This window comes from Mastomys coucha, unplaced genomic scaffold (assembly GCF_008632895.1).
Source record: "Mastomys coucha isolate ucsf_1 unplaced genomic scaffold, UCSF_Mcou_1 pScaffold18, whole genome shotgun sequence".
NCBI lineage: Eukaryota > Metazoa > Chordata > Mammalia > Rodentia > Muridae > Mastomys > Mastomys coucha.
In genome coordinates, this window is record NW_022196900.1 from 40,464,717 (window position 1) to 40,474,554 (window position 9,838).

A 9,838-nucleotide genomic window follows, 5' to 3' on the forward strand; every position below is an offset into this window, starting at 1 on the left:
AATTATTACAAATCCTACAAATGCCAAATGTTATTTTTTTTCTGTTTTTCCTCTCTCTGAGTCCTCCAAACTGGTTTGTTCTTATTAAAATTCAAACAGCTATGAAATGGCCAGGTGATTTGAAGATGAAAGTAAATGTGAAGTGACCTTCATCCATGCTGAACAAATAGAATATTATAAACACACTTTCCATCTGAAGTTACACAAAGCAAATTAAGAAATACCTAAGGCTATAATTTACTACAAAAATGTTTCTTAAATTTCTGACAGTTTCATTTAACTGACTAATTAAATTTGCTTGTAGGCATCTTAGAGATGGAGTCTAATAACCATACTGTCATCTGGGAAGAAAATGAAAATTACTCTCTGTGTGTGAGAAATATGTTAGTAATGGTCTGGGTCTCCTGCTAAACATTTGACAAATATATGTAAGTGGTTATGCCTGGTTGTGTTCCATGATAATGCTAATTCTATTAAGAGGTGATTAAAAGAAAACCCCACAAGTAATAGCTTGGAACTGGAAAAGTGCAATGTTTAAAGAATCTGCCATGGTGGGGATTTAGACTGTATTTTTTCAACAAGAAACATCCACGTTTGTTATATGCTTTGTTTACTCATTTCAGGAAAATCACTGAGAATGATGCAGTTTGTAAATCCACATCTTGATTAGGTGCTATTTGGTTCCAGGAAATTCCCAGTGCAGTCCCACCTCAGGAGTCTTTACTAGACAGCAGTTTAGATTCTTGAGACAGAGCTCCTACAGGCACTGATATTGAAAGTGCTAAAGGAGCGTTTTTATTTTCAATGTAATGCAATCAAAAATATCAACTCTTTTCTAAGGTATATTGTGAAGCTAAAAGAAAAATACTAAAGGAGATTTTTGCAAACATTGTCTTCAGTTAAAATTTATAAAAAGAAAAATATCCTACAATTTTCAATAGTTCTACCACAGAATTATGAATAATGGTCAAAACACTCATTTTTTTTCTTTATTCTCTTTAAAAAATAAGCCTGGATCTTGCACACCTGAGAACATTTAATAATAACCTCCTTTCATTATGTATAATTGTGGGATTCATTTCATAAAATGACTTTTAAGATAAATTGTGAAAGCTACAATTATAGAATTATTTTGCAAAGTACTAATGCTTGCATGAGTTATAAAATCTACTCTTGTTCAGGCTTTTAAGTTTCTGCTGAATCTGTACAAAATTATCCACATATACTTTAGCTCTTCTTTTGTCTCTCACTAACCTGTGACAATTTGAAGACTATGGAGTGATGCATTTTCTTCATGGAACTCTATCCTTTTATCCCATAAGCCAGCATCTGACATGACAGCCATTTCACATATATACCTGCGATGTTTCCAGTCATTAAGTAAACTAACTGAAAAAGAAGGTGCAGCATTCCAGAAATTGGGAAGTTCAAAAGCATCAAAAGATCCCATATGATCTTCATTATTCTAATAGTAATGACAATGATACAATCTTATCTTCCTGAATTAAAAGTGAAATGCTTAAATTGTAATGAACATACAAAACAAACAATCAAACAAATCTCGGTTGAGCCAAAATTGCATGTTATTATTACTGTTAAAAGAGCAAGAAATCTTGGAGCATCCCCATTGTAGTTTCTCTTGCTTCATATCAAAAGCAGCACATCCTATTATCCAAAGTTCTACAGGATTTGGTTTTTATTTTTGAGGTAAAGTAATCTAGGCTAGTATGAAATTCACTGCAATCAGACAATGAACATTGGATATCCTTTCCTCAGTTGCCAAAATGCTGGGATGGCAGACATTTCATATTACACCTCACTGACCAGCTTAACTTTTAAAAAGCCAAAAGGAATTAAATAAAAAATACTGCATGGTCCCTTCCAACCCCACAATATGTGAATACTTTAGGTGGTTTATTTTTGCTGTTTCCAGTGTGAATGCCTGCTAAAGAACACTAGGGACATACGGTGCTCCTACAGGGCTGGAGCTTTTCATTTAACTGCATTGGGGGCAGTGTCAGAGAATAGCAAAGAAGGATGGATTATGGTTCATAAAATATGACCTAAGGAAAGCTTAGATAATTGGGTGTTAGTGATAAGTTGGGTGGTATCAGGAAATTAATAATTTGTTCATTGAGCAAAATCATAATTTATTTATATAATCCTTCATTCAAATAGATCTATAGCTATCAGTATTGTAGAAGAAATAAATGTTTGGTGCCCATCGTAAATTCTCCTTATACTCTGCAGGTGTGTTTTAAGCTTATTTAAAAAAACAACAACCAAACAAATCCTTCATGGTGTAAGTTTCTGAGATCACATTTTGTGATGTTTATTCATTTACTATTTATAGTTATTATTTTAAATTTTAAGTTACAGACTCATATTATCAAAGAATTGTACTGTTTTTATTGCTACATTTACACTCAGGAAGGCAAATTGTTCTTTCTGTACCCAGGTATTCTGAAAAACCCTGAAAAAATGATCTGGTTCCTGTCTTCTTAAGTCTTCAGAAAGAGCAGAATGCTCCCAGCAGAAGTGTGAGTGGTAGAATATCTGGTAAGCATCTCAAGTGGAATTCAAGAAAGACTTATCAGACAAAGGTTCATTCCAGCCTCACAGACTACCCACAGTACTGTACTATACACATATTCATGCCATATAAACTTCATTTTTGAAAAATAAAAAAGGGAGAGAGATCATAATGAATATTTTATCTAGTTTACTGGATATTAACTTTGCTCATAGATGAGATTAGCAGCTCAAATAATTGTAAACTACAGCAACCATTCGATTCTCTGTGATTTCATTTTTGTCTGTATTGGACTTCACTTTAAGAAGGTTGGCTGTGTATCTTACCATGGTGATAGAGAAATTTAAGAAGAGCATGAATAACTCCCTTAAAGAAATACAGGAGAACACAGATAAACAGGTAGAAGCCCTAAAAGAGGAAACACAAGAATCTCTTAAAGAATAACAGGAAAGCACAACCAAATAGGTGAAGGAACTGAACAATACCATCCATGACCTAAAAATAGAAGTAGAAACAGTTAAGAAATCACAAAGAGAGACAACTCTGGAGATAGAAATCCTAGGAAAGAAGTCAGGAACCATAGATGCAAGCATCACCAACAGAATACAAGAGATAGAAGAATCTCAGGTGCAAAAGATACCATAGAAAACCATGACACAACAGTCAAAGAAAACACAAAATACAAAAAGCTCCTAATTCAAAAAATCTAGGAAATCCAAGATACAATGAGAAGACCAAACCTAAGGATAATAGGCATAGAAGAGAGTGAAGACCACCAACTTAAAGGGCCAGTAAATATCTTCAACAAAATTATAGAAGAAAACTTCCCTAACCTAAAGAAAGAGATGCCAATGAACATACAAGAAGCCTATAGAGCTCCAAATCGACTGGACCAGAAAAGAAATTCCTCCTGCCACATAATAGTCAAAACATCAAATGCACAAACCAAAGAAAGAATATTAAAAGCAGTGGGGAAAAAGGACAAGTAAAACATAAAGGCAGGCCTATTAGAATTACACCAGACTTCTCACCAGAGGCTATGAAAGCCAGAAGATCTTGGGTTGATGTCATACAGACCCTAAGAGAACACAAATGCCAGCCCAGGCTACTATACCTAGCAAACCTCGCAATTACCATAGATGGAGAAGCCAAAGTATTCCATGAAAATAACAAATTTATACAATATATTTTCACATATCCAGCCCTTCAAAGGGTAATAATTGGAAAACATCAACATAAAGAGGGAAACTATAGCATAGAAAAAGCAAAAAAGTAATTTTCCAAAAAAATTAATAGAAGATAACCACATAAACAGAATTCCAACTCTAACAACAAAAATAACACGAACCAAAAATTACCTTTCCTGAATGTCTATTAATATCAGTGGTCTCAATTCCCCAATAAAAAGACATAAACTATCAAATTGGGTATGTAAACAGGACCCAAAATTTTGTTGCATACAGGAAACCAACCTCTGTGAAGAAAACACACACTACCTCAGAATAAAAGGATAGAAAACTATTTTCCAAGCTAATGGTCCCAAGAAAAAAGCTAGAGTAGCCATTCTAATATTGAATAAAATCAACTTTCACCCTAAAGTGATCAAAACAGATAAGGAGAGATACTTCATATTCATCAAAGGAATGATTTACCAAGAGGCACTTTCAATTCTGTACCTCTATGCTCAAATGCACGGGCATCTACATTCATACAAAAAACATTACTAAAGTTCAAAACATACATTGAACCTCACACAATAATAGTGGGAGGTTTCAACACCCCACTCACTGCAATGGACATATCAAAGAAACAGAAACTGAACAAAGACACAGTGAGACTAACAGAAGTTATGAAACAGATGGAATTAACAGATATCTATAGAACTTTTTATCATAAAACAAAAGGATATACCTTCTTCTCAGCACCTCATGGAACCTTCTCCCAAACTGACCATATAATTGGTCACAGATCAGGCCTCAACAGATACAAGAAGATTAAAATAATTCCTTGCATCCTATCAGATCACCATGGACTAAGGCTGCTCCTCAATAACAACATAAACAATAGAAAGCCCACATACAAGTGAAAGCTTACCAACACTCTACTCAATGATAACTTGGACAAGGAAGAAATAAAGAAAGAAATTAAAGACTTTCTAGAGTTTAATGAAAATGAAGCCACAACATAGCCAAACTTATGGTACACAATGAAAGCAGTCCTAAGAGGAAAACTCATAGCTTTAAGTGCCTAAAAAAGAAACTGGAGAGAGCACATACCAACAATTTGACAGCATATCTGAAAGCTCTAGAACAAAAAGAAGCAAATTCACCAAGAGGAGTCAAAGGCAGGAAAGAGTCAAACTCAGGGCAGAAATCAACCAAATAGAAACAAAAAGAACTATACAAAGAATCAACTAAACCAGGAGGTGGATCTTTGAGAAAATCAACAAAATAGATAAACCCTTAGACAGACTAACTAGAGGGCACAGAGATACTATCCTAATTAACAAGATCAGAAATGAAAAGGGAGACATAAAAACAGACACTGAGGAAATCCAAAAAATCATGAGATACTACTACAAAAACCTATACTCAACAAAACTGGAAAACCTGGATGAAATGGACAATTTTCTTGACAGATACCAGGTACCAAAGTTAAATCAAGATCAGATCAACGATCTAAACAGTCCCATATCTGCTAATGAAATAGAAACAGTCATTAATAGTCTCCCAACCAAAAAAAGCCCAGGACCAGATGGGTTTAGTACAGAGTTTTATCAGACCTTCAAAGAAGACCTAATACCAATACTCCTCAAACTATTCCACAAAATATAAATGGAAGGTACTCTGCCCAATTTGTTCTATGAAGCCACTATTACTCTTATACCTAAACCATACAAAGACCTAACAAAGAAAGAAAACTTCAGGCCAATTTCCCTTATGTATATCAATGCAAAAGTACTCAATAAAATTCTTTCAAATTGAATCCAAAAACACATCAAAATGATCATCAGTCATGATCAAGAAGATTCATCCCAGGGATGCAGGGATGGTTCAATATTTGGAAATCCATCAACAATAATTCACTATATAAATAAACTCAAAGAAAAAACATATATCATTAGATGCTGAGAAAGCATTTGACAAAATCCAACATCCCGTCATGATAAAAGTCTTGGAAAGATCTGGAATTTAAGGCCCACACTTAAACATATTAAAAGCACTATATAGCAAACCAGTAGCTAACTTCAAACTAAATGGAGAGAAACTTGAAGCAATCCCACTAAAATCAGGAATTAGGCAAGGCTGCCCACTTTCTCCCTACCTATTCAATACCGTACTTGAAGTCCTAGCCAGAGCAATTAGACAACAAAAAGTAGATCAAAGGTATATGAATTGGAAAGGAAGTAGTCAAATTATCACTATTTACTGATGATATAATTAAGTGAACCCAAAAATTCCACCAGAGAGGCCCTAAACCTGATAAACAACTTCAGCAAAATAGCTGGATATAAAATTAACTCAAGCAAATCAGTGGTCTTCCTCTATATAAAGGATAACCAGGCTGAGAAAGAAATTAGGGAAACAACACCCTTCACAATAGTCACAAATAATATAAAATACCTTGGTGTGACTATAACTAAGCAAGTAAAAGATCTGTTTGACAAAAACTTTAAGTCTCTGAAGAAGGAAATTGAAGAATGTCTCGGAAGATGGAAAGATCTCCCATGCTCGTGGATTGGCAGGATTAATATAGTAAAAATGGCCATGTTGTTGAAGGCAATTTACAGATTCAATGCAATCCTCATCAAAATTTCAACTCAATTCTTCACAGAGTTAGAAAGAACAATTTGAAAATTCATCTGGAATAACAAAAAACCCAAGATAGCCAAAACTATTCTCAACAATGAAGAAACCTCTGGTGGAATCACCATCCCAGACCCTAACAGGTATTACAAAGTAATTGTGATAAAAAAAAAACTGCATGGTATTGGTATAGTGACAGGCAGGTAGATCAATGGAATAGAATTGAAAACCCAGAAATGAACCCACAAACCTATGGCAACTTGAACTTTGACAAAGAGCTAAAACCATCCAATGGAAAAAAGACAGCATTTTCAACAAATGGTGCTGGCTCACCTGGTGGTTAGCATGTAGAAGAATGTAAATTGATCCATTCCTATCTCCTTGTACAAAGCTCAAGTCCAAGTGGATCAAGGACCTTCATATAAAACCAGATACACTGAATCTAATAGAAAAGAAAGTGGGGAAGAGCCTCGAGCACATAGGCACAAGAGGAACTTACCTGACCAGAGCACCAATAGCTTATGCTCTAAGATCAAGTATAAACAAATGGAACCTCATAAAACTGCAGAGCTTCTGTAAGGCAAAAGACACTGTCAATAGGACAAAACAGCAACCAACAAATTGGGAAAAGATGTTCACCAATCCTGTATTTGATAGAGGGCTAATATCCAATATATACAAAGAACTCAAGAAGTTAGACTCCAGAGAAACAAACAACCCTATTAAAAAATGGGTTACAGAGCTAAACAAAGAATTCTCAACTGAGGAATACTGAATGGCAGAGAAGCCCCTAAAGAAATGTTCAACATCCTAAGTCATCAGGGAAATGTAAATCAAAACAATCCTGAGATTCCACCTTACACCAGTCAGAATGGCTAGAATAAAAAAACTCAGGTGACAGCAGATGCTGGAGAAGCTGTGGAGAAAGAGGAACACTCCTTCATTGCTGGTGTGTCTGCAAACTGGTACATACAACCACTCTGGAAATCATTTTCATGGTTCCTCCAGAAATTGGACATAGTACTACCAGAGGACCCAGCTATACCACTCCTGAGAATATACCCAGCAGATGCTCCAACATGCAATAAGGACACATGCTCCACTATGTTCATAGCAGCCTTATTTGTAATAGCCAAAAACTGGAAAACAACCCAGATGTCTCTCAAGAGAGGAATGGAAACAGAAAGTGTGGTACATCTACACAATGGAGTACTACTCAGCTATTAAAAACAATGAATTTATAAAATTCTTGGGGAATGAATGGATCTGGAGACTATCATCCTGAGTGAGGTAACCCAATCACAAAAGAACACACATGGTATGCACTCTCTGATAAGTGGATATTAGCCTAGAAGATCAGAATACACAAAGTACAAAGCACAAACCATAAGAAACTCAAGAAGAAGGAAGACTAAAGTGTGGGTTCTTCGTTCCTTCTTAAAAGGGGGAACAAAATACCCATGGAAGGAGTTGTAGAGATTAATTATGGAGCAGAGACTAAAGGAAGGACAATTCAGAGACTGTTCCACCTGGGAATCCTTCCCATATGTAATCATCAAATCTAGACTCTATTGTGGATGTCAGCAAGTGCTGGATGACTGGAGCCTGATATAGCTGTCTCCTGAGAGGCTCTGACAGTACCTGACTAATACAGAAGTAAAGGCTCACAGCCATCCATTGGACTGAGTACAGGGTCCCCAATGAAGGAGCTAGAGAAAGGACCCAAAGAGCTGAAGATTTTATAGCCCCTTAGGTCGAACAACAATATGAACTAACTAGTACTCTCCAAGCTCCCAGGGACTAAACCACCAACCAAAGAGTGCACATGGTGGGACACATGGCTCCAGCAGCATATGTATAGCAGAGGATGGCCAAGTTGGTCATCAATGGGAGGACAGACCCTTAGCCCTGTGAAGGTTCTATGCCCCAGTGTAGGGGAGTGCCAGGCCCAGTAAGCAGGATGGGGTGGAATGGTGAGCGGGGGGGGGGTGGGGAGGGAACAATAACACAAAAAAATGAAGAAGAAGGTTGGCTGTGGAGATGTCAAACACAGACATGCAGGAAGTCACTGCAAGCAGAATTCTGCCCTCTAATCTAGTTTTGTAGGAGACTTTCCCTGAGCTATACCCACCATCCTCTCATACTACTCATTGTTCCCACACGTGACAGTGGTTTCAACCATCAGTACCTTTGATTTCTTTGGATATAGATGACAGGTAAACTCCATGTGTGGAAGGGTTATACTCCCCTGAACAATTTTTCACTTCGGAGGGTATGGGTCCCAAATTCTCAGAGCACTAGCTGTCTTGTTTAGCCAAGTCCTGTCTGACTCCTTTTCTTAGATACATCATGGTTCTATACTCTACACATATTCCTTTGGATATCCTCATAAACTGTTTTTCCTTGAGTCCTCTCATAGAGATGTAATTTAACACAGCTTCTCTGAATGAGAGACTGATTCCTCTATTTGGACACTATAGCATATTTAGGATGCTCTAGTGGCTTGTTCCAAGTTATAACTTTTTATTTTTGCTAAGAAAATAGCTAGCATGCATATTTTTGACTCATATGAATTGGGTACTATGTAATATCTTATGCATATGAAACATTTTTATTTCTATGCATGATAGCTTGGTGGAAAGCACTGTAAAGACATCAGTAGAAGATGCTGAATAGTTTCAGTTTCACCATAGAAACTTCAATACTACTTTATTAGAGATGCATGAGAATATATATGGCAGGCAATTCAGATTTAGTAATAGGATAAAGAACTGGTTACTCTGATACTTAGTATAATAATTTGAAAAGTTCTTCCAGCTAATCAAGTAGATATATGAAGATGCTCTAATCAAAAAATGTGCATGCCTTCCATTCATTAGGACACAATTACCTAACCAGGTAAATATCTGAAGATGCTCTAACCAAAAGATGTGCGTGCTTTACATTCATTTTGACACAATTCTGACATTCTAGCTATAGATCAAAACAAAAGGATAGGAGAGTTAAGGGAATATTGTCACCTTATTAACAATAAAAATAGAGGATGGGAGATAACATCCCTCTGGGTGAATAGTGTTGAGATAAAAGCAAAAAATCATATTAGAAAAAGAAAGCATGGCAAGTGTGTGAACTATAGTGTGTTCAAATGTTGAAGCTTGCTCTTACCTGTCCCCTGAGTCACAGGGACTATTCTCACATCCACAGCCTTACATCTGCTTTCATCTGCAATAGCTTGTGCTTTCCTCTCACTTAGTGTGTGAGCCTAAGGTGATGGCTAGATTCTTTGATGCATTACAGACACCAAAGTTGTGATCATTAGCATTTTCTTAAGGAAGTAAAGCAAACAAAAAAGTGAAAAGTGGTTTAAAAGTTGAAACACAAATGATCTTTTGCCACAGAACTCCAGATGAAGAGTACTGGGATGCCAGTAAAGACTTGATGAAAAATTGGTTTTGAAGAATTTAAGATTTGCTGCTATAGAAAAGAGAGAAAGAGAAAT

At 36.2% G+C, this 9,838-nt stretch overlaps 1 long non-coding RNA gene across 1 annotated transcript in view; it reads right to left on the reverse strand.

Moving 5' to 3' along the window:
- Positions 1–9,838, reverse strand: part of LOC116095377 — a 29,003-nt gene that overhangs the window by 1,893 nt on the left and 17,272 nt on the right. The window contains exon 3 of the long non-coding RNA XR_004120579.1: positions 1,255–1,389. This is a non-coding gene — a long non-coding RNA (uncharacterized LOC116095377). The remainder of the gene's footprint in view (positions 1–1,254; positions 1,390–9,838) is intronic.